The 22,152-nt window shown below is 36.7% G+C and overlaps 1 protein-coding gene and 1 non-coding gene across 9 annotated transcripts in view; one reads left to right on the forward strand and one right to left on the reverse strand.

The window, feature by feature from the left end:
* The window catches only part of HDAC9 (histone deacetylase 9), a 938,635-nt gene that overhangs the window by 78,433 nt on the left and 838,050 nt on the right, over nt 1-22,152 (forward strand). The gene's annotated exons all lie outside the window — the stretch shown is intronic.
* On the reverse strand, nt 20,551-20,677 carry LOC125081554 (U6atac minor spliceosomal RNA). Its single transcript, XR_007121750.1, has one exon. It is a non-coding gene; the product is annotated as a U6atac minor spliceosomal RNA (small nuclear RNA).

The following is a 22,152-nucleotide window of genomic DNA, read 5'->3' on the forward strand; positions in this document are numbered from 1 at the left end:
ACCCACTGAGCCACCCAGGTGGCCTGTTTTTATGTGGAGGTGGTCCAAAGACATAGATAGAGGACATCCCCCACCCCAAGTCAAAACTGATTTCCATCTATTTTAACCTAGATCAGATTTTTAGTATGATCCCAAGAATATAGAAAACATGACTTAAGCCTGGACATTTTTAAGAGTGAATAAATAAAGGCTGCATCAACCTTAGAGTAATTCCAGCATGACTTTTACTTTTGATGAATCTAATTTGTATAATGTAATTTTGACAAAAATGTAGCCAAAGGAATTTTTTGAAACGTAGAACACAGTGTGTGTGATGCCTCTTGATCTTGGGCAATGCTGTGGCCTTGTGGGCATCTACGTAACTTTGGATAGTAGAGCTGCTATAGCTCTTGGAAAGTCCTGTAACATTAGTTTTCAAAGCCCTTGCATAAAGGTAACTAATTTCTCTTTTCTTCACCATTGTGAGAACACTTACAACAATCATTCCACCTGTATGGAGTGAGAGGACTGGGCATATACAAACAGAAGTTAAGGTTTGGGGGCGCCTGGGTGGCTCAGTGGGTTAAAGCCTCTGCCTTTGGCTCAGGTCATGATCCCAGGGTCCTGGGATGGAGCCCCGCATCGGGCTCTCTGCTCAGCAGGGAGTCTGCTTCCTCCTCTCTCTCTGCCTGCCTCTCTGCCTACCTGTGATCTCTGTCTTTCAAATAAATAAATAAAATCTTTAAAAAAAAAAAAAGTTAAGGTTTGCGGGAAGATCTAATATTCTGTTCCTTTTCTTATTGCCAAATGTTAGGCAAAAATTAATTGAGTTTTCCCTTCATGCTTCTGTTTTGCTAAGCAGCTGCATTCTCTTATAGAAATGTAGTAGATTTAACTTATGATCAAAAAGTTCTTTGAAATATAAATTGTTATGGAAATGCTAAGTAGTATAAACAATTTGAGGGCAAGCATTAATAAAAGCTTCACTGCAAGCATTTTTAAAGAGGACTAATAAAAGTTTCACGGTTCAATTAATACAGCACAACATTGGGTTTTCTAGAAGCATATGGGGCCCAGAAGGCCTGCCCCTGTTTTTAAAATTTACGAACTCTTTAATGATTCACCACTTTTACTCCAGTGCATTGCCCACTGTGGTGCCATTTAGTCCTTAAGTAGGGAACTAAAACCAGGACAAAGCTACAAACAAATATCAAAATGTCCAAGTGGGTATTTTCTCTACAGTTCATTCACGATATGTTACTGTAGAAAATGAATGGTAAATGAAACAGAGTCATAGGACAAGTGAAGTAGGTTATAGCTTCCCCGGATGAGTCTGACCAGTTGGCTTTTTAATGAAATAATAGGTCAAATCCCATTTCAATAAGCTCTGTATAACTAAAATATTTTCAGTCTCCTAGCTAATTATTTATTTCAAGTTGTGTTCAAGAAGAATATTCTAAATCAGTCTCTTAAAGTTTTGTAACAGAATATGATGGGAATACGATATGGTGGGAAATAAGGAATGTTAAATGTATTAAATATTATTTTGGGTTTTCTTTTACTACCTTAACTTTGTAATTAACTGACTCATTCTTTTGCCATTGCTAATTCTAAACTTCTCAATCTGATATTCAAGTTTGAAACATAAACCAGAGAGAGCATTTTATTTATTCTCCAATTCCGAGGGACGGTACTTTAAAAGTGAGGCACAAATCTGTTACCAAAATGTTCAGTTTAAATTTATTTTGTGCATTTATTTCTTTTCAACTTTACTTTTCACAAATAATGTTGGTGGGTAATTTAGTTTATATAATTCTTATTATGTCCATTATATAATTCTTATCATGTCCATAGCACTATTAAAGAAATCCCCATAATATGGTTCAAACAGAAAAGAAGGTTATTTCTTCCTCAAATAAAGATGAAAAAGACTTTCCTGAGTGGCAGGCTAGTGGGGATTCTAGTGGTGATTCAGGCCCCAGACAGTTTCTAACTTGTGACTTGTCTTCTGCTTTTGGATTCCAAGGTCAATGTACATCTCTAGATCAAGCTGATGGAAGGGAAATGGAAGAAGTGGGTTTATGTGGACGTTTCCATAGGCACACCCACATTTCTTTGGGTTGAATTTAGTCACCTAACCGCACCTAACTACAGAGGAGGCTGGGAAAAGAAGTCTAGCACTGGTCCAGGAAGAGGAGGAAACAAGTTTGGTGAGAGTAGCTGGCCAGTTCCTACCCCATTTGTTTTGAATATTTATTTACACCTGGGAGTGCAAAGACAGCATTGCTTTCAAGAGGTAGGAGTATTTCATAATGTACTCTTGACAAACCCTGTGAGTCAAAAGCTAAGTATTTTTTTTAAAGAGATAGAAACAGTGAAATTAGAGAAAATCAGCTTTCTATATTTTCTAAGAGATGCTTAAGGAAGCCTTTCTTTGTGAATAATGTGAAAGAGTGAAGCTGTGTAGCTACTGGAAAATTCAAGTTCTTGTTGTTAGTGGAACCTTCCAGAAAATGGGAATAATATGTATGGTATAGAATATTTGTCCTTAATTAGTGTATAAAAGTCATATCAGCCGCAGCTGAAGGCTGTGTGCAGAAGGGAAAAGTCACGTCAGTTTATCTGAAATTATATTAAACATATGCTGAGGAAGAAGTAATTTAATAGTTGACATTTTTTTTTTTTTAATTTTGTTTATTTATTTGACAGACAGAGATCACAAGTAGGCAGAGAGGCAGGCAGAGAGCGAGAGGAGGAAGCAGGCTCCCCGCTGAGCAGGGAGCCCGATGCGGGGCTCGATCCCAGGACCCTGGGATCATGACCTGAGCTGAAGGCAGAGGCTTTAACCCACTGAGCCACCCAGGTGCCCCAATAGTTGCCATTCTTAACGTTTGCTCTTCATTGCCTATTTGCATCACATTTTTGAACAACTTTGTAGTTTCAAATATTATGATGAAAATCTAGGTCAAATAGGCCGTGTTTGATAAACACTAGTTTTACACTGATTTTTCATGAGGACAATTATAAAACAATGCTAGACTTTAGTTTTGAAGATCAAGGAGCAAATATTAGTACCTCCACAAACCACAAGGTCAACCTTTTATTTATTACAGGATATCGACCTTTTACAGAATTTTCTTTTTCTGTGTGTACTTTGGGGTTTGCTGTTAATGATATCAGGGTTGTGCATGTACACCTGTGTGTGAGATTGTTTTGCAATATTATAATAAGTCTTAGGGAATACAGAGGTATGTAGGACCATATAAGGTCCACTAAATACTCAAGTACTTTACCTTCTATGTTTTTCTACTGATTTAATTTTTAATTGGTTATCTTTTAAGAATGTCAGTGTACAGAGCAGTCTTCTCCATTTATAATTTATTAGTTCTAATTTGTTGTAGGGTTAGAAAGCAAAGAACCACGTTAAATAAAATCGTTAGTAAGATAAGAATAAATTCTTTAAGTTCTGACGAAATGCACAATGTTCTCTGTTATGAACAAAATATGTTTCTTTTTCTTAAATATTGCAATCACATTTTAATTATCTCCCATTCCCCTTACTTTCTTGGCTCTTTCTTTGTTATATAGATTCATAAAATCCTGAGTTTCCAAAAAAAAAAAAAATCCCGAGTTTCTAATAGGTGAGTGATTATTATGGCTTTGATTTTGTCATGCCTATCCTTGCAAATTATGATCAATACCTTTTATCTACACGTGTCTCATATGTAGATTTGTACATTGCTTCAGAGGTACTTTAATACCCCCAAAAAAGAGACTTGTGACTTAATTGATTGGTGAGTATTTCCTTAAACTCTTCTATTGATTTATAGAGAGTAGAAGAACTCTGAGTTGGTCTATGAAATTGTTTTAAGTCTTTTTTTGTGATGACTTTCTGGGATTTGATTATATGAAGAAAGTTCTTTCCTCTTACGGTGGGTGGTTGCTCCTCAGCTGGCATGGCTTAATTAACTTTGTCTCCCAGACTCTTAAGTTCCAAGAAGAGTTTCTCTTTGTATTGATATCAGAGTTCATTGGCAACTGGCCTGGCTGGGGAATTTCCTTTGAAGTTGGAATTTGCCCTAATAATTTTGCCCTCTTTGGAATTCTGTGAGTCCTAAGAGAGGGCAGATAATCCTAGGAGCACCTATGCAGGTGCTCATCTTTTAACTTCGACCTCAGAGAGAGATGTTCTTTAGAAAAAAATGCTGAAATGACATAGGTACAAAGTATTAAGAAACACCAGGTAGTGGGTTTGGATTTTCTGAGAATATAAGCATGTTAAATGACAGCTGTTGATACCTGGGTCTTTTGTTACGGGAAAGGCTGTTGGATTACCTCACTTGTTTTTTTGATTCTGAGATTCCAAATGCTTTCTGCAGATCTAAGACTGCTGTACAAATGGACAAAGCCAGAACTTTATCTAGAACCCCTCTTTTTAGAATCTTTATCTAGTAGGAAAAAAGTATAGGAAGTCATTGTAGTTACTTGTTGGGTATGTCATTGGAATCTCAAATGTCTGTCCAGTGTATTCATGGGCATGAACATTTGGGGATGGTTACTATCATTCAGGGAGTACTATCTTTTGAAATAAATTATTAACCCAGTGATTGTGAAATCATTCTTCCTGAAAATCTGTCTCCTCTCATCATGTATTAAAAGTAATGTTATGATTAAGGATATTTTGGAAATTAATTAGCTCAAAGCTATAAAAATTGTTTCTGGGTGGTTTTATATATTTTTTAAAATGTATCTATGCCACTAATGTGCTTCATTTTTAATGGAGAATTTAATATATATTATTTTGGTTTTATGTCTAAAGTGGAACAATAAATTAGAAAACAGATTTTAAAGGTAATAGTATTTTAGTGAAAGGAGCTGGAAATTAGTAGAAAAAGTCAGGAAGCCAATTATAGAAAGAGGAAAAATAATACATACCATAACTTGTGTTGGATAATGTGTGCTATCGAATCTCTGAATTTCAATAAAATATGTCAAAGTAGAGTTCATTTCCCCTTCTGTTGGGAGAACTGATAGTCCGCCTACCCATCTGCCTTACTACCTTAGTTTTCTTTCTTTCTTTTTTCTTTTATCCTGCCTAAGTCCAAGAAGGATTTGGGATTTATATAGTGAGTTTTAAAAAATAAAATATATGAGGAGGAAGAGAAAGAAAGGAAGGGAGATTGGATAAAGCAAATGCCCTTGGTACATATACTCAAGTTCTATAAAGTTGCTAAAGAAGGAATAGATTGGCTCTGAACTTCTGGGTAGCAAGTCTGTTTTCTCCTCGGAGATTACTTCTCCTTTAGCCTAACTGATCAAGTCACTGCCCTGTTGGAGAAATGTCAGAGACTCTCTGTAACCTCTCCCTGAGGTACATAAGGACTCCAGACCTTTTTCATGTTTGTCTTTGTTTTCCTCCTCAATAAGCCATGAGCCGGTTCTGGTCACGACATGGAGCTGTGTGCCTTCCCCAGGTCCTGCTCTTCTGCCTGCAGACCCTTGAATGAAACTACCTCATGTCGGGAGTGCCCTCTTTTTCATTCTGTTACCCCTTCACTTGGTTATTTATCGTTCAAGGCGTGGCTCTATCTCGTTCTTTGAACATCTTGTACTGTGAAGCCTTCCTTGGCGATCCTGGACTCCTCCCACATCTGTTACCTCACCAGATATGGAGCTTATCTCCTGGAGGTGGAGGTTTTCTTATTCTAGCACAGTAATAAATGAAGCTTTTTGAAAACAAAAGACCTGTTTCTAAGATTTTTTTAAATATAAAATAAGACAATTGGTGATTTTACTCATGGTTGCTTGATTAGTTAGCTAATATGTTGCCTAGCACATAAAAGGAGCCAAATCAGTAAAGAACAAAGGGCATTTTGTGAGGAGGCTGATGCACTGTCTTTGGAGGGAAGGGAAGCAGTTGAAAATATCTGAGCCAAAGGAAGCTGCTTGATCTCCGTGGTAAATCATGAACTTTCCCTTTATTTCTTCTTATTTGTTTGTTGACTTTCTTTTCCTTTTACCTCTTCATGAATGTTTTGAGCTATTCAGTGCTACCCGCTGAAATGCTTTTGTCTTTCTAGGGTGGCTTCCCTATCCCTTGAACAATAAACATTGCAATAGGGTGGTTATTATTTGTGACTTCTGTGGCCACCTATTGAGTTTCCTAAATGTGAAGTCTCTAAGTTTAGAGCTACTTTAGCTAGCACAGTTGTAGAGACCGACTGACCAGCCTTTTGCCTTCTAGTAACTTGGACCTCTCCCTGTGCCAATACCTATAAGCTACCTCCTGCCCCATGAAAAATACACACTGTAGTTAAGAATAGAAGAAAGAGTAAAAGGATTTTGAATTGTGGTTAAGCAGCAAATTGTTTTAAGTTAGAACTCATTTGGTCCTCATTTGGGATTTATATAGTGAGTTTTAAAAAATAATTTTAAAAATTATTTTAAAATTTAATTATTTAAAAAAAATTTTTAAACTTTTAAAAAATTAATGCATTTTGCAGACTGTACTATTAACAGTAATGTTTTTTATGCAATAGATTTCCAAAGACCTTCTGCGCAGTATGTATAAAGGAAAACAGCTGGTTTAAAATTTATGACATTTATATGTTTTCAAGTCTTCTCATTTAAAGTGATTAACTCATAGCACTTTAACATGGTAGTTGAAGTCTTCATAAAGATTACATGAGGATCCTAAATTTTCTGTATGTCTCCATTGAAGATGTGCTTTGGCTTTGTTATTTGACATTGTTGCTGCATGACACTAGATAGATGATGTGATCTCTTACTTGGCATTTATCTAGTCATGTGGGGTTGCTTTCATTTCTGCCCAGGAAGTTCATTTTTCTAAAGATAATGAAAGAACAGATGTGGAACAGGTAAGCATGGCATATCTTTCCCTCACAGCTCCCTGTGGAACCTCTTTGGGTAGGCTCTTGTTTGTCACACACAAAAGAAGTATGTCTTTACCCTGAGTGATGCAATGGTCCAGCCTCCTGTGGGGTAACATCCACTGACAATAACGCCATAACCCATTAGTTGATCGCAAACTCCCTGAATCCACAGGGGTTTGCTTCAGTCTAAATGAGTGACTAATTCTTAAACTACAAGTTGAACCTGAGGTCCTTGGGGAATTGGGACATGTTAAGGTTGGATTGTTTATTTTGCTTGTTATAACTCTAGGATCATTATGGAAATGTTTACATCCTGCTGTGGTTAAAGGTTCTTAACCAATATATAAGGTGAAGAGGTTTGGTCTTTTGGCTTCTGCTTTCCTTATATTCTTTATCATTCTCTACCTCTACCCTCACTCTATAAAAAAAAAAAAAAAAGTATTCACACTCATCAGTTCTAAGTGAATCCATATCTTTTGCATTGAATTCTTGGTTATCTTATCTGTTACTGAGAAATTACATAAATGCATATTTGAAGTTACTGGTAAAAGCCCAAGGACTTAAACAGAAGCTCTGGAAACAAGTGTTACCTGTTATCTATCTGCTGTTCACTAAATCTTTCTTCGTCCCAGTTTCTTTATTTGGAAAATATGTCATGCATTTGTTATATCAATACATAAAAGATGTAATTATAAAAGAGATACTAAAACAGATAGTGTTCATTTAGAGTTATTATGTACAAGTTTGTGCTTTTTTCTCAGCTGTGACCTAAACTATGCTTTTGTGAATGTCACCATGAACACTGATGTCTGTAGGTCTTTCCATGCTGGTGAGAAGACCCATCATTACACGTTTTGTCATAATTTCTAATGTGTCTGTCTCAAGCTTGTTCACTTTTGAGCAAATGGAATTATGCCACCCCACTTGTTCCTTCTATGCTATCTTCCTACTCTGTCCCATCTCCAATAGTAAATGACTGTGTTGCCTTGCTTAACCTTTTGATGCATTTTTATACCATTTGCCATGCCAGTCTTCTTGTGTGTCCCCCTCTGAATCTGTTTTTTTTTTTTTTAATTTTTTTTATTTTTTATTTTTGCCTCTTCTAGCCTTTTTTTGTGTTACTTTGTGGCAGCATCACTCTAATATCTGCTTTTATGGTCACATTGCCTTCTCCTCTGTCTCTGTCTCTGTCTAATATCCCTGTACCTCCCTCTTATAAGGATACATGTGATTGCATTCAGGGCCCCCTTGGGTAATCCAGGATAATCTGTCCATCTCAAGGTCTTTAATCACATCTGCAAAGTACCCCCCCCCCAAACTTTTTTCGACCAATGAGATAACAATCACAGATTCCAGGGATGAGAATATGGATATCTTTTGAGGGGTCATTATTTACCCTCCCCACACCTGACTGAAATAATTTATCAAGTCTTGCTGGTTTGTAATTTCTGTTCATGCATTTGCTCATTCACTCACCCAGTCACCAGACTTTTATTTCATGCCAGGTATATGCCAAACACTCTGCTAGGTATTAAGAATAACACACTGACCATACTTTTAATAAGTTCATTATTTGTCAATAAGATGTACCATACAGAGTAAACACAAAGATACAGGTAAAAGAGATAGTTTGATACAGGCTATAAGATTAATTCTTTTGTATGTCTCCTTTTACAGAATTCTAGAACATAAGTCACCATCACGCCTCAGTGCTCATAAATTATTTCAGTAGCTATAGAGGGTATGTGCAGCCTGTGGACCAGAAAGTGTTTTGCAGGAGGGAAAACATGTATCAGCTTAAATTCAATTCCAAAGAATTTGTTGAGTACAAAATAAAGCAGAGACCTTGCCCTCCAAGGAATTTATAATCTTATACAATTCTTATCAACATTCGCCGCATGTCAATATCAACAATAGAGATTTAGAAAAATATCCCTGCCTGCTTCCCACTGCATCTCATGTTTGATTTTGGGTGGAGCCTAGAGGTCTTTTTTTTAAAGGCTCATGGAGAAATTCTTACATTCTGCTAGCATTGAGCACAGGGACTCTCTGGTAAAGGAGAAATGACCCATAACTAGGAAAACAAAGGCACAGGTACTTAAAAAAAGGTACACTTACTACTTAAAAATGTAAGACAGAGTGCTTTAAGTTCCATTAAGATATATAGAAACAAAATAATTTGGGTACTCATAGGAGGGTGAGTTCATATCTGGCTCAAGGGAAATTTGGAGTAGGAAGTATTTGAAATGTCCCTCATAGATAGATAAGATTTCAAAAGATGAGGTGGGCAAGATTAGGGAAGATGGGTGGTCATGGCTGGAGGTAAAAGCCAAGGGTCCACATTTAGGCACAAAATTTCCTTCTGCTCAGACTTTCTGGCCTGGAATCCAGAAGCATCTGGAAAATCTAAATTTAAACCTTGTCTTTAAGCCATTTCAAAGGTAGTAGGGTATACCAAATTTTATTTAACAGCTGACAGGTTTATGTATACTTTTTAAAAGTTCAGAAACATGATAGCTGGACCTCTGTCTACAGTTTTAATCGATAACCTGTAAATATTAGAAGCAGGCTTCAGTGAGAAAAATAGAAATGGAAGGGAAAGTTTTATTTTAAGTGTTTCAAAAGAAGAATAGCTAGGATATGGTGATTGAAAGACAAAAGCAAAAATAACTATGAAGTTCAAGAATGATAATAGAATTAGTGCGAGTAAGTCATATTGATAGAAAAGATAGTCAGCTTTTGCTGAATTTTATCTACAAGCAAGGGGCTTCATTACTTTATTTTCTTTATTTCATGGAACTCTTTTCATAACTGTTGATGTGTAGATACTTTTCTTATCCCTACCTTACACATAAGGATGTTGAGACCTTGAGAGGTTAAGAATCTTGCTCTATCAAGGTCTCACAGTAAATTGAGTGGAACAAATCTAGGAATCAGAACTAGGCATCCTAATTCTAGAGTGTGTATTCTTTTTTTTTCTTTTTTTTAAGATTTTATTTATTTATTTGAGAGAGAGAGCATGCGAGCATGAGTAGGAGAAGGGGCAGAGGGAGAAGCAGAGTCCTCGTTGAGCAAGAAGCCAGCCCGATCTCAGGACCCCCAGATCATGACCCTAGCCAAAGGCAGACACTTAACTGACGAGTCACCTGGGTGTCCCTAGAGTATGTATTCTTAACCACCATTCTGCTGGTCGTCAGGAGATTAGCTTGAGATGTAGAGCTGATGAAGAGAACTTGGTCCTGAAGAGAGCAATTTAAGAATCATCTAAAGAAAGGTCACAGTTGAAAAACATGGGTAGGGGCCCCTGGGTGGCTCAGTGGGTTAAAGCCTCTGCCTTCGGCTCAGGTCATGATCCCAGGGTCCTGGGATCGAGCCCCGTGTCGGGCTCTCTGCTTCTCCCTCTCTCTCTGCTTGCCTCTCTGCCTACTTGTGATTTCGGTCTGTCAAATAAATAAATAAAATCTTTAAAAAAAAAATGGGTAGCTTGAAATTAGCAAGCATGACCTTATTAATTAAAAGACAAAGAAGAGGAAGAAAGGGCCAAGGACTAAGCCACGTTGAAACTTTCAGGGACAGTATCTTATCCTTCTTTAAGGCTGCTGGTCACTTAACACAGAATTCATTAAAAAAGCAAAACCAAACAAAACAAAAATCCTCAGATATTTAAGGAAGCAAATGAACTCATCTCTCCATCCTAAATTTTTCCACTTGTGCCTAAGGTTCTACTTAATAACTTGAATGACTCAAAAGAGACAAATCTAACCACTTTCTTCTCTTTCCTCTTGTGAGATGATTTAGTTTCAGATCCTTGGGCTCTTTGTTGGATTCCATTTTTGCACCTTACTCCATGTTAGGAGTGGAAGAGGACTGCTCTGTGGAGACGTTATGCCAGTGTAAGAAGATATGTAGAGTAGTTCAGTATTTCTGTCTTTTTAAACCATTGGTAAACTAAGTTACTGAAAGGATAAATAACACATAAATGGTGATGTGTCTTGGCTGTTGGATGTCTTTCTCCTCCTGCTTCCCTCAGAGTGCCTGGAATTTCATTTCCTTCCATATTCTTATACAGCATGCATAAGAAAGCACTATGAAACAACACAGGAAAAAAACAAAATTATTGCTGTTGAAATATGTTAGTTATATTCTTTCTTGTTCCCTGTCAGTATAACCAGATCAAGCTTCTTGTGCTTCTCTGGTTCCTTTAACCCCCACTGGTCCACAATCTGGATCCAGCATTATTCGTTAGAGGGGTTTTCTGGTATGGAATGCAAAAGATTTCAGAATAGCTGTGTGGTTGTGTCAAATATTTTAATGTTATATGGCTGTAGTTCTTGTGCTGGTTTTCTTAGAATCACATTTTTCTTATTGACTTATAACTTCAGCTACTACCAAATTAGCATCATACATAAACTCTTTAAAGAAATACTACAGAGCCCTCAGAGCCCTAATTTGTAACCTGCCTGTCTTGTTTTTTTCTAGTGCTGTAATTGAGTGCTGTGTATAATGTAGTCTTACATAACTCATCCCACCTAACTTTATTAGGAAAATTAATGGAATGGGACTTTCAATTAGAATAAAGGAAATCTAACTTGGATTAAAAGTCTAGATTATCTTTCAGAATAAGTAGAATTATGGTTTGAAGTAAAACAACTTATCTACAGACAGCAATCAACAAGGCAAAAAAGTCCATCATTCTGTTTGAAAGATGTTAGGCAAGTCAATGATCCTTGGTTTGGATCCTTGTTAGCCCTAGGTGTGGGTATTCATTTAAACCTCCTAAGTGATTATAATTAGGAGATGATATATACCTCCTAAGAAAGGAAATAATGTCTTATTAGTTATGAAAACTGAACTCTTAGTTCTTCTATTTTGAAGGGATGCAAATTAATTTCATTTAGATATTAGTTGTTATAAGGATATATGAGAATATATATTCGTATGCTTAAAAAACCCTTTTTCTGTGTTTCTAAACTCACTGTTTTTTATGTTTAAGATTTTTGAATCTCAACTGTGGGTCTAGCTACTCTCTCCATCATTCCAATTTATGAACTGAAAATGTGCGTTAATTTACAAATTAATAATTCAAAGTTGGTGGAATGAATGTGGCAGTTTCAGTCAATGAAAAATTCATTGATTATCTTGTATACTTTTTCTCCATAAAGAAGGTTACTGTTATGAAGTCATGTTTGGTTACTTTATGCAAAGTATCTTGTTCATTCTGGGCCTGAATAGCTTTCCGTGTAAGACTAAGATACCACACCTTGGTGAGTAAAAATGACCATGTAAGGGCGCCTGGGTGGCTGAGTTGTTAAGCATCTGCCTTAGGGTTGGGTCATGATCCTGGGGTCTTGGGATTGAGCCCCGCATTGGGCTCCCTGCTCAGCAGGAAACCTGCTTCTCCCTGTCCCACTTCCTCTTGTGTTCCCTCTCTTGCTGTGTCTCTCTGTCAAATAAATAAATAAAATCTTAAAAAAAAAATGACCATGTATTGAGTGTTCATTATAGTTCAAATTCTAAGGGTGCCAAAGCTTTCTTTATATATGGTATCTCATTTAATTATAACGAAAACCCTATGGAGTAAGGGCTGTTTTCTAGAATATCCATGTTTTAAAGATGAGAAACCATTCTCAGAGACATAGATAAGATAGATGTCCAAGATTGTGCATCTACTTAGGGATGGGACCAGGATATGAATTCAAGCAGTCAACATCATGGGCAGGGTTACAAAGTAGTAGTAACCCAATGTGAAAATAAATTTTTCTGTTTAACCAGCTGGTTAAGATCAGACTTAAAGCTGTGTCATTTTTACAGGGAAACTTTCCAAAGAGTCAGTCCTGAAATTTCCCAAGAGAGCAACAGATTTTTTTCTGCTGAAGCCAATAAGGGACAGGTACACTGCCATCGTAGCAATCTTGACAGGCAGTGGACTCTCAGGAGGATGGGTGCTCTTTGGCGCTGGCTGGGTTTTGAGGAAGGAGCAGTATTCTCACAACTTCTCAGGCTCACAAGACTCTTCCCCGCACTTCACTTCCAGACTGTAGGAGGGAAAACAGTGTGGGAGGAAGCATGGAAGAGAGCACATCTGAAATAACATGAATGGGCTCAGTAAACCAAAGACCTCAGTGTAATTCCTGCTTCTGACACTGCTGCACTCAGGCCCTAATAGTCACTTACCTTCCCTGATTCTCAGTTTTCTCTTCTTTAAGATAGAAATGAAGACAAGTAGTAACTGAATTCTTTAACTCAAGGGGCTGAAGATCAAATGAGATCATATACTGTAAATTCTAAATAAAGGATAAGGTGTTCTTAAAACTGTTAAGGATAATAAAGCAGAATTTTCTAACTGGAAGCTTTTATTGATTTAACATGCAGAATAAAGAAAAACCAAATGAATGAAACTCTAAGAAACTTTTGTTCTCCCGTACCACTTGATTTCAAATGTTCTCATCAGAGCAAACACTTGGACTTTTATTTCATCCGAGTGTTCAAAACCCCTAGGCATTTAAGCAGTCTCTGAGTGCACCAATTACCATCTAATGGCCAAATCCCATGATTGTTTTCCAGTCTTCAATAGAATTGTAATAGCAGTAGTAATTCATTCATTCAACAAGTGTATATTGAGTGCCTACTGTGTATCTGGAATGGTTTTAAGTCATTGAAAGAAAATGTCAGTGAAAATAAAAACAGGCAAAAACTGAAATTGTCTGTTAAGCACAAACCTAAGGATCAAGTGTTATGTATAGTTTCATTTACTCTCCACCGCGATCCTACAGAATATGTTTTACTAGTGTTATTTATGAATGAGTTTACTAGGTTTAGAGAGCTTAAAAGATGTGTCTAGCACCTCCTGGCAAGGAGATGGTAGAACTGAGGTTGAAACCCTATTTCCTGCCCTTGTAAATGGTCTTTCTTTTAATCACACATTTATGAATTCAAATACTGCACCTAGTCTAAATCCTTTTGACCTTCTTTCTTTCTATGAACATCATAGGTATCTCCTTAGCCACCTGTGCTTAAAACAATGGTGCCTTTTTTGAAACTCTTCCTCTGTTCCGCTCCACATCAAGTTGGCTTGGATTTTGATTGACACTATTTTCCGTTTTTGTTGCCAACCTTTAGCATTCATTGCTTCTGGCTACAACTATTGTCATAGGCTTCCAGCTGGTCTATTTTTAATCTCTCCTTCATTCAGCCTAATTGTGCAATGCTGCCTAGTAAAGTTACTGCTGCTAAAGCACAAATCTAATTATTTCCTTCATCAAAAATCTCCATGGCTCGCCATGGTGTGTAAAAAATGGCAGTACTCGTAAAGCATTTCCAGAGTCTGTAGTCTAGGGCAAACCACATTTCTGGCCTTCTCTCTCAATGTACCCCTTCCCCCGTGTGATAGCAGTGTTTTTCCAGCTTGTCTGATAAGAGTCACCCGGGGGCTTATTAATATACAAGTTCTCAGGCCCCACTTGAACCCACCTAGCAGAAGGCTTAGGGGTCTATGAGGCCTGATGGGGCATGGTAAAACTTGTCTTCTGATAGTCTCAGAGCAGAGGTGTGTAGTTGTGACTACATTGGGACTCTTGTTACCACTGACTGTTTAGGAAAACAGCCAGTACTGCCTGACATTATGACAGTTAGTTATACCGGGTTCTCTTGGCCATCCTTTTACACACATTACTTGGTGCAAACCAAGTGCCAAAAAACCCAGACACAAATTAATTAAAGTGAATTCTTGGGAGAGGTGATTTTCTCATATTTGTGGGAGCTTGAGATATTTTTATGTGAGCACATATAGAATATATAAAGGAGATTAACTTGTAAAAAATGTTTAGTTAATATATGGATTATCTCATTTTCAAATTATATGTAAAATTTATGTATATAATTTTATTATATGTAACTTCTAATTTATATATGATAATATATAGTTTATATAAATTTCTAATTTCTATATATAAATTTCTCTATATAAAGTTATGTGTGTGTGTATGTGCGTGCACGTGTATGTATGTGTATGTATAAATGGAAGAGAGAGGGAGGGAGAGAGAAAACACACCCAGGAGAGAGACATATACATATATAATTGTATATAGTTATGTATATGCATAAATGATTATGGGATTTATATAAATGTATATGAATATATATGTGTGTATGTGTATAGGCTCATATATACATACATATGGCTTGTCTTCACAAAAAATGATATAAACTGGTTTATAAAAAGATTCCCAATATTACAAGATAAAGACATTAATAATAAGATTGTGAAATAAGAGGACAACGATGAGATGGAGTAGAGATATTGTTCTGTAAAACCTCTACATCATTGAAATGGCTGTTAAATAGTACATTGAAATAAAGATCACTGCTTTTCCTTTTTTCTTTATCCTTCCTAATCTGCACCACAAATAGGCCAAATTACCTGTTTTTAAGATTTTCTGCATTATTACACTGCATAGGTACAGATTTCTTTATTCTTTTATGAACCCCAAATTTCAAAAATTGCAAGTGAAATATTAGCAGGTAGTTATTTGGTTTCAGAAAACAAAAAAGCCTAGCTCCTTTGGCTCTTACACACATTAGGCTTGAAAGTAAATATGGGTAAACATTTAATTGGAAGGTGAGGAAATAATTTCAAAATCCCCAATAAATAAAAATATATGTTTATAAAAAATAAAATTAAAAAAAAAAGAAAAAAAAATCCCCAAGTAAAATGGGATATGGAATTACACATTCTGAATGTGACCAATTAATCTGAATCCTGCTTCATTCTTTTTTGCCTGCATCCATTCATTCCCAGCATATTTATTAAGTACCCACCATGTAAAGTTCCAGAAAAGATGTATACCCTTAAAATTTTGCTACAGCCTTAATGTTCACTGAGTCATAGTGATTTTTTCCAGAGCTGAAGAAAGATAAATAAGATCTGTGTCTCCATCCCAGGTTGGTCTGCTTCACCATTAAAATACCTTTTAATATTAATTTAAACTTTCAAATATGTATGCATCTTTATTCTCTTGTTACTCAGCTTATGAAATATTTTTTAAGAATTATTGTGGGTACTGTGTCTGCCATGAAACCAGTGACTCTACCATTTACTAGGTAGAATGTTCTCTTTTACAGGTGTGACAATCTACTTTAGGATATGTGCCCTTAATTAGTTCCCTGACCTGCTTTTATTGTATCATCATTCAGGCCTTAGTCATCTTTTCTTCAGAGGGTTTGTATATGCTGTGTGTGTTTTTACCTGGCTCTTGGAGCTATTCTCTTTCTTGGTAGGGAGAGCCATACTATACACATCCTAGAAGAGGCAGTGAGGAAGGCTGTGGTTGCCCTTGGTTACAGCTCTCCTGTTGGTGCGGAAAGAGGCTGAGCTTTGAAGCTGGGTAGATTCATGTTTAAATCCAGTCTCCCTCACTTGCTCACTTTTTGATTTTGGACAAATTATCATTTCTGAACCATAGTTTTCTCGTTTGTAAAACACGAAGGTGTTTGGATTTCATTCACTGTCAAACATGTACTTCCCTTTCACCATCAATAAATATTTATTGAATGTAATTAGGTGATTGTGTTTGTGGAATTACATATATTAAACTGATTGTGATGATTTGTTTTACGTGTTGGGTTCCTGTTATGGGCTGAATGTTTATGTCACCCCAAAATTTGTATGTTGAAGCTCTAGCTCTCAATGTATTGGTATGTAGATGGGGCCCTTTGGGACATAATTAAGTTTAGGTTAGGTCCTGAGAGTAGGACCCTCATGATGGAATTAGCATCCTTGTAGGAAGGCCTTCTATGAGCATGTACCAAGAATGGTCATGTGAGTATGCAGCAAGAAGGTGGTCATCTACAATGAGGAAGAGGACTCTTACTAGATACCAAATCTGCCAGCACCTTGATCTTGGACTTCCCAGCTTCTAGAACAATGAGGGGGGGGGGGAAATATATATATATATTTTACACACACACACATATATGAAGACGCAATAATTTGTCATAGCAACCTGAACAGATTAAAACAGTTTCCTTTCTAAATTTCTTACAAACCGCTTAGAGGAAGAGCTATAATTTACATTCTTGTTTAGGATCCCCAGTATTTAGTGTTTACTGCCTAGAACATGGGACTCAATAAATAAGTATAGAACACAACTGAGGAGGTAGAATCCATCTTCACATTCTTCTCATCATCTATAACCTCAGTGAAGGCTCTCCTTCCTGTTCAAACGCAACAACCTGCGATGGTTTAGACCAATAGGCTAAAAAGACCTAAAATAAAAACCTACAATTTGATCAAAAGATTCATCAGGAAAGCAGTAGGATATAATTTCTGCCATAAGGTTGGGTATGAAACAGTAGATTTAGATTCTAGCTCTGCCATTTATTAGCTGTGTTGGTGAAGGAAAGTTGTTTAACTTGACGATTCAGTTTATTCTCAAATAACCTTGGCAGACTTGTTTTGAGGATTAGCACATAATAAAAGAAATGTCAAGGTTTTCTGAATAGTTTTATCACTCTGCACCATTATTTAAATATGTTTACACTGTTTCTCAATTCCTGAAAGAATGACTTTGGAATCACCCTAAGAACACTCTTTTGAATATCATTCTTTGTTTCAAACGTATTTCCTTGTGGCAGGAAGCGATAAAAACACATGGCACAGACAGCTAGTGACTGAAGAGGAAGTTAATGGTGTTTGTTTTTCCTCTAGAATTAGTAGTTCAAAAATTAAAAATAAAAATGTGGCTTGCCAAGTTTGGAAAAGACACAGATTGCTCTGATTACAGGATTACAATGGACCTAATTTTTTGACATTAATATTTCTTTCATATTTATGAATTGAAGTGCTTTTTAAAGTTAAAGCTTTGAGGTTTTCCATTTTATTTTATAAACTGTAATGAATAAAATATCCAAATACTACTAAATACATGTAGAATTTCTTCTTTACTCTGTGGACTTAGAAACCAAGACAAGGTTTACAGAATAAAGCATTTTGAAGTCAATGACAAGCACAAATGATGCTGTTAGCATTCCATGTCTAGATTGTAAAGCCTTTGAGGAGACAATGTTTTAGATGGTTTTCAGCTATAATGGGAAGAAGTAAACACGACCTTTCCCTACTCTGTACAGAAAAAAAAAAAAACCCAGTTGTGATTGGGGGATGTTGTTTGACTCAAAGCCAGCTCATTTTTCACCAGAGATCCCTGCACACCAGCAAGTTTGGGGCATTACTAAAGATGGTGAAAATGAGGTGGGATGAAGTGGGGGGTCTTACAAACAGAAGGCATCCAATTAAGAAAATCTACAAAAGTGACAAAGATGCTATTCTAGAAAGTTAGAATAATTTTATCTCAGGGAACAAATTCTGTAGTTTTGAGGGGAGAATGTAACTATTATGAAATATCTTTCATTTAATTAAAATCAAGATTTATGCGCTATGCTGCTGCTGCCTGAGTTCCATTTTGACTTTTGCTTAGTGACTGGTGGTTTACAAAGATTCAAATATCTTTTATTATGAGCTAAGAGAGTTCCTTTGGTAGATGTCTAATTTTTTGGGGGGTGGGCAAAATCCCTTGCAGTCACCTCTGCCATGAGGTGTGGCAGTGGTCGTACACCCCGGAAAAATCACTTAAAGACTTTTGAGTGGAAAGGGTCATGGGTATTTATGGTGAAGAGGAAAAGGAGGCAAAAATGTTGCAGGGGTTATATCATTTCATTCAGGAATTAGCTTTAGAAAGATCATTGAGGAACTAGTATTTAGGAGTGGTAGATATTTTTAGATTGCTTCTAAGTAAAATCATGATTTTTCTTTTAATGAGCTGGAAAGAATCATCTAGTCCTATGTTTTCTGCATGTCGTGAACACTTATGGGTGATGGAATCAATTTCATAGGTTGAGTTTAATCAGTGGAATAGAACAGACCATATTACAAGATACCAGGGTGCACGTGTGTTGTAAGATTCAGTATTAACTTGGGAAAATGATGTTTGCATTTTGTATAGGTAAGTATGTTTCTATATATGTATAAATATACTTCATTTAATATGAAATACATTTTAGGTGTGAGTAGAAGCTGAGGAAGATTGGAAGCTGCTGATGGAGTCCTCTCATTTCTTAGATAGGATATTAGAAGAGGCTGGCTTCCGGTTTATTTGAGTGTGTCTCTCTGAGGTGGCTTATGTATCATCAGGTCTGTCTTCTGTTAAAATCTTTGTTTTGATCACCTTTGCATCATTTATGTTTCACTCCCATACTTAAAAATTTCTGTATTTTTGTCACTAGAAAGTGAGTCAGAGATGCTGATTCTGGGGAAATGAATCTCCAAGGAGCCTATGAGCACAATGTTGGGGGTTGGTTGCTATCGGGGATGCCAAGTGGACATGAGTAGAAGCTTTCCTGTTTGCTCTATAGACCAAGCCTGTATTCTCTACCAGTTACGCCCCATGCAAAGTTGGAATAATAATCTAATAAATGTCATCAGTAGATATAGGTCTTATTTATTAGCTTCTACCATGTGTGTTAGTTCAACAAGTATTTACTGAGCTGTTTTATACCATGTAGTTTGCCATCTAAGTACTTCCTCCTATATGTAGCTAATTAAAGTGATCCCTCATTTTGCTTGTGGGATATCCTAGCAGGTGTACTGAAGGACATGGTGGTTTGGGGTCGTTGGTCAAAGATCCCAGAGATGGAGCTCCATGTCTTGGGATGCAGTGTGCCACTTTGGAATCCCATTATGCTTGGTCTACAGATGTTCCTGAACCCAGCCTTTCGCATGTTTTGACGTCCTGCAGGGATCAAGTCCACGTGGAAGGTCTTTCTCTCTCTTGCTTTCATAACACATTGATTTATACTGAAATTTCGCTCTGTTGCTCTTTATAAAGCATCCATGCTGGGGATTTTTAATTTTTCTTTCGATGTCTTGACAATCAAGGCAGCAGAGCCCAGGGGGCAGACGGTCTGGATACTATGTGTGGTTTTGTCATTCCCACACCGGTACTGCCTCTTGCTTGTTGTAGTTCCTGCAGGTGATGTTCTGGTTTTTTGCCTCTCTGTCTCATGTTTTTGAAGGGTTTGTACAAAGGGTATTATTATGTTTAATTTGGTTATCAGTTGAGTATTGGTCATACTAGTCATTGCCCAATGCGGGTGGGGTATCAGGGAATGGTTCCCAGAGGGCACCATGAGTCTGCTGTCCTGATGGCCGTCAGTACGAAGAGGGATACCCAGGAGGGAAGCCAGTGGAGGGCAACATGGAAACAGGGCCCCATTTTGTTGGTGGGTCTAGAAAAGCTGTCTTTTTTCTTTTTTTGATTCTCAATCTTTTTAATCTTCATTAATTAATTTGAAAGATGACACATGATCATATTGTCATCATTTTTACTTGCATTCTTCTTAGTGGTTTTGAACATTTTTCCATGTATTTTTTTGATTTTCATCCTCTGTTTTGAATTTGTTTGTGCCCATTGCATATTTCCTTTAGACTTTATTTTTTATTGATTTCAAGAGCTTTTTGTATATTATTGAAATTGTATTTTATCACAGTAAAATATATATAACATTAAATTGACCGTGTTCACCCTTCTAGAATGTACACTTCAGTGTCATTAAGTCCATTCACATTATTATTGCACAACCATTTACCACTGTGTCTCTAGAACTTTTTCATCATCCCAAAGTAGGGAAAAAAACCAAAACCCAGCCATGATGAGAAGCCACAAAGTTGGTGCAGTATCTTACTGTACCTGTGGCGTACAGGCCCGAGGACCTTGGCAAGGGGAGTGCTAACCTTTTCTCCTTTCATACAACAGTAGGAAAACTGGTTGGGTGATATAATCCTCTCATTGTTTTTCTGGATCCAAAGCTTCCTTGATTATTGCTACTTCACTTTAAGAGATGTATTCATACATTAAATAAACGGTGAAAAGCTGTCCTCATAGGACCATCTTACTGAGCAAATTCTGTTTTGTTGAGTCTTTATAGTTCCTACACTTTTTATTTAATCTACTGGTGTTTGATGTTTTCTTCCCTTGCCAATGTGGTATTTCCAGCTGTGCGTGGAAATTAATTTTCTGTTTGAATAGACAATTCCAGGAAAGTATCTATTAAGGTTATAGGAGGCAAAGAGAATGTTGTTTTACAATTTTTTTTTCCTGGTATTCTTGGCATTATAAGGGGAGTAAAAAGGTTGATGTAAGAGTCCATGGTTGGCAGTTTATTTTCTGTTTTTAACTAATATTATATAAGTAAAATAACTTTGTCATGGATCACAAAGGTGGTCAATAATAGAATGTGTTTAGCACTGAGAACTTATCTTCCGTTTAAAAAGGCAGTTCTAAATAGATCTTCCATGAACTCTAAAACCTTTCTTGGGGCAAGAGACCTCTTGTGTATCTGACTCATTCTGTGGAATCTGAAAATCTAAGGTCAGTAGAATCCTATCCAAAACCCCAGTTTGGAGTTGAGGATTTATCAGATTTTTAAAAGGTATATGGAACATAATTCCTGTGTTAATGTCATGTCACTTTTTTTTTTTTTTTTAAGATTTCTATTATTTATGAGAGAGAGAGTGCACATGAGCAGTGGGGGGAGGGCAAAGCAGACTCCACACTGAAGTGGGACTGATCCCAGGACCCTGAGATCATGACCTGAGGCCAAGCAGATGCTTAACTGACTGAGTCACCCAGGGTCCCCTCATGTCATGTCACTTTTAATGGATTTGGGACAGTTCCTCATAATAAAATCATTTAATGTTTATTTCTGCAGTGAAATTCGTGGATAATAATACTAAATGAGATAAAGATAATAAATAGCTTCCTATTTGTTGAGGCCAGTTTTTGTTGCCAGATGAACTTAGAGTTGCTGTCAAATGAATTATGAAAAATCTTTGTTCTTTATTATCGTGGATAAGGGACAAATAAAATTTTACTTATATTCTAGGGACTTCCAACTGCCTTGTTTCGAAGTGGTATGGCTCCATGCTCCAGCCATGCCTGCTTCTCCTCTGCTCCACCCAAGATCTGGACTTAGCATTCTCAATATTACAGATATTTTTGTTCCTGGGGCTCTGTTCCTATTATTCAGTGATTCTTTTGCTGTATTTAATCTCTTGTTTTTCAGCAGTTCTATGCCTGGGTTATGATCCTGAATATCTAGTTTGTTTGCCATCATGGTAAATGTCTCATCACACCTTATATGAATATACATGAATATATGTGTGTGTCTCTCTCTATATGTATACATATATATGTGTGTGTATATATTTATGTCTGTGTGTGTGTGTGTG

Source organism: Lutra lutra, chromosome 11, assembly GCF_902655055.1.
Source record: "Lutra lutra chromosome 11, mLutLut1.2, whole genome shotgun sequence".
NCBI lineage: Eukaryota > Metazoa > Chordata > Mammalia > Carnivora > Mustelidae > Lutra > Lutra lutra.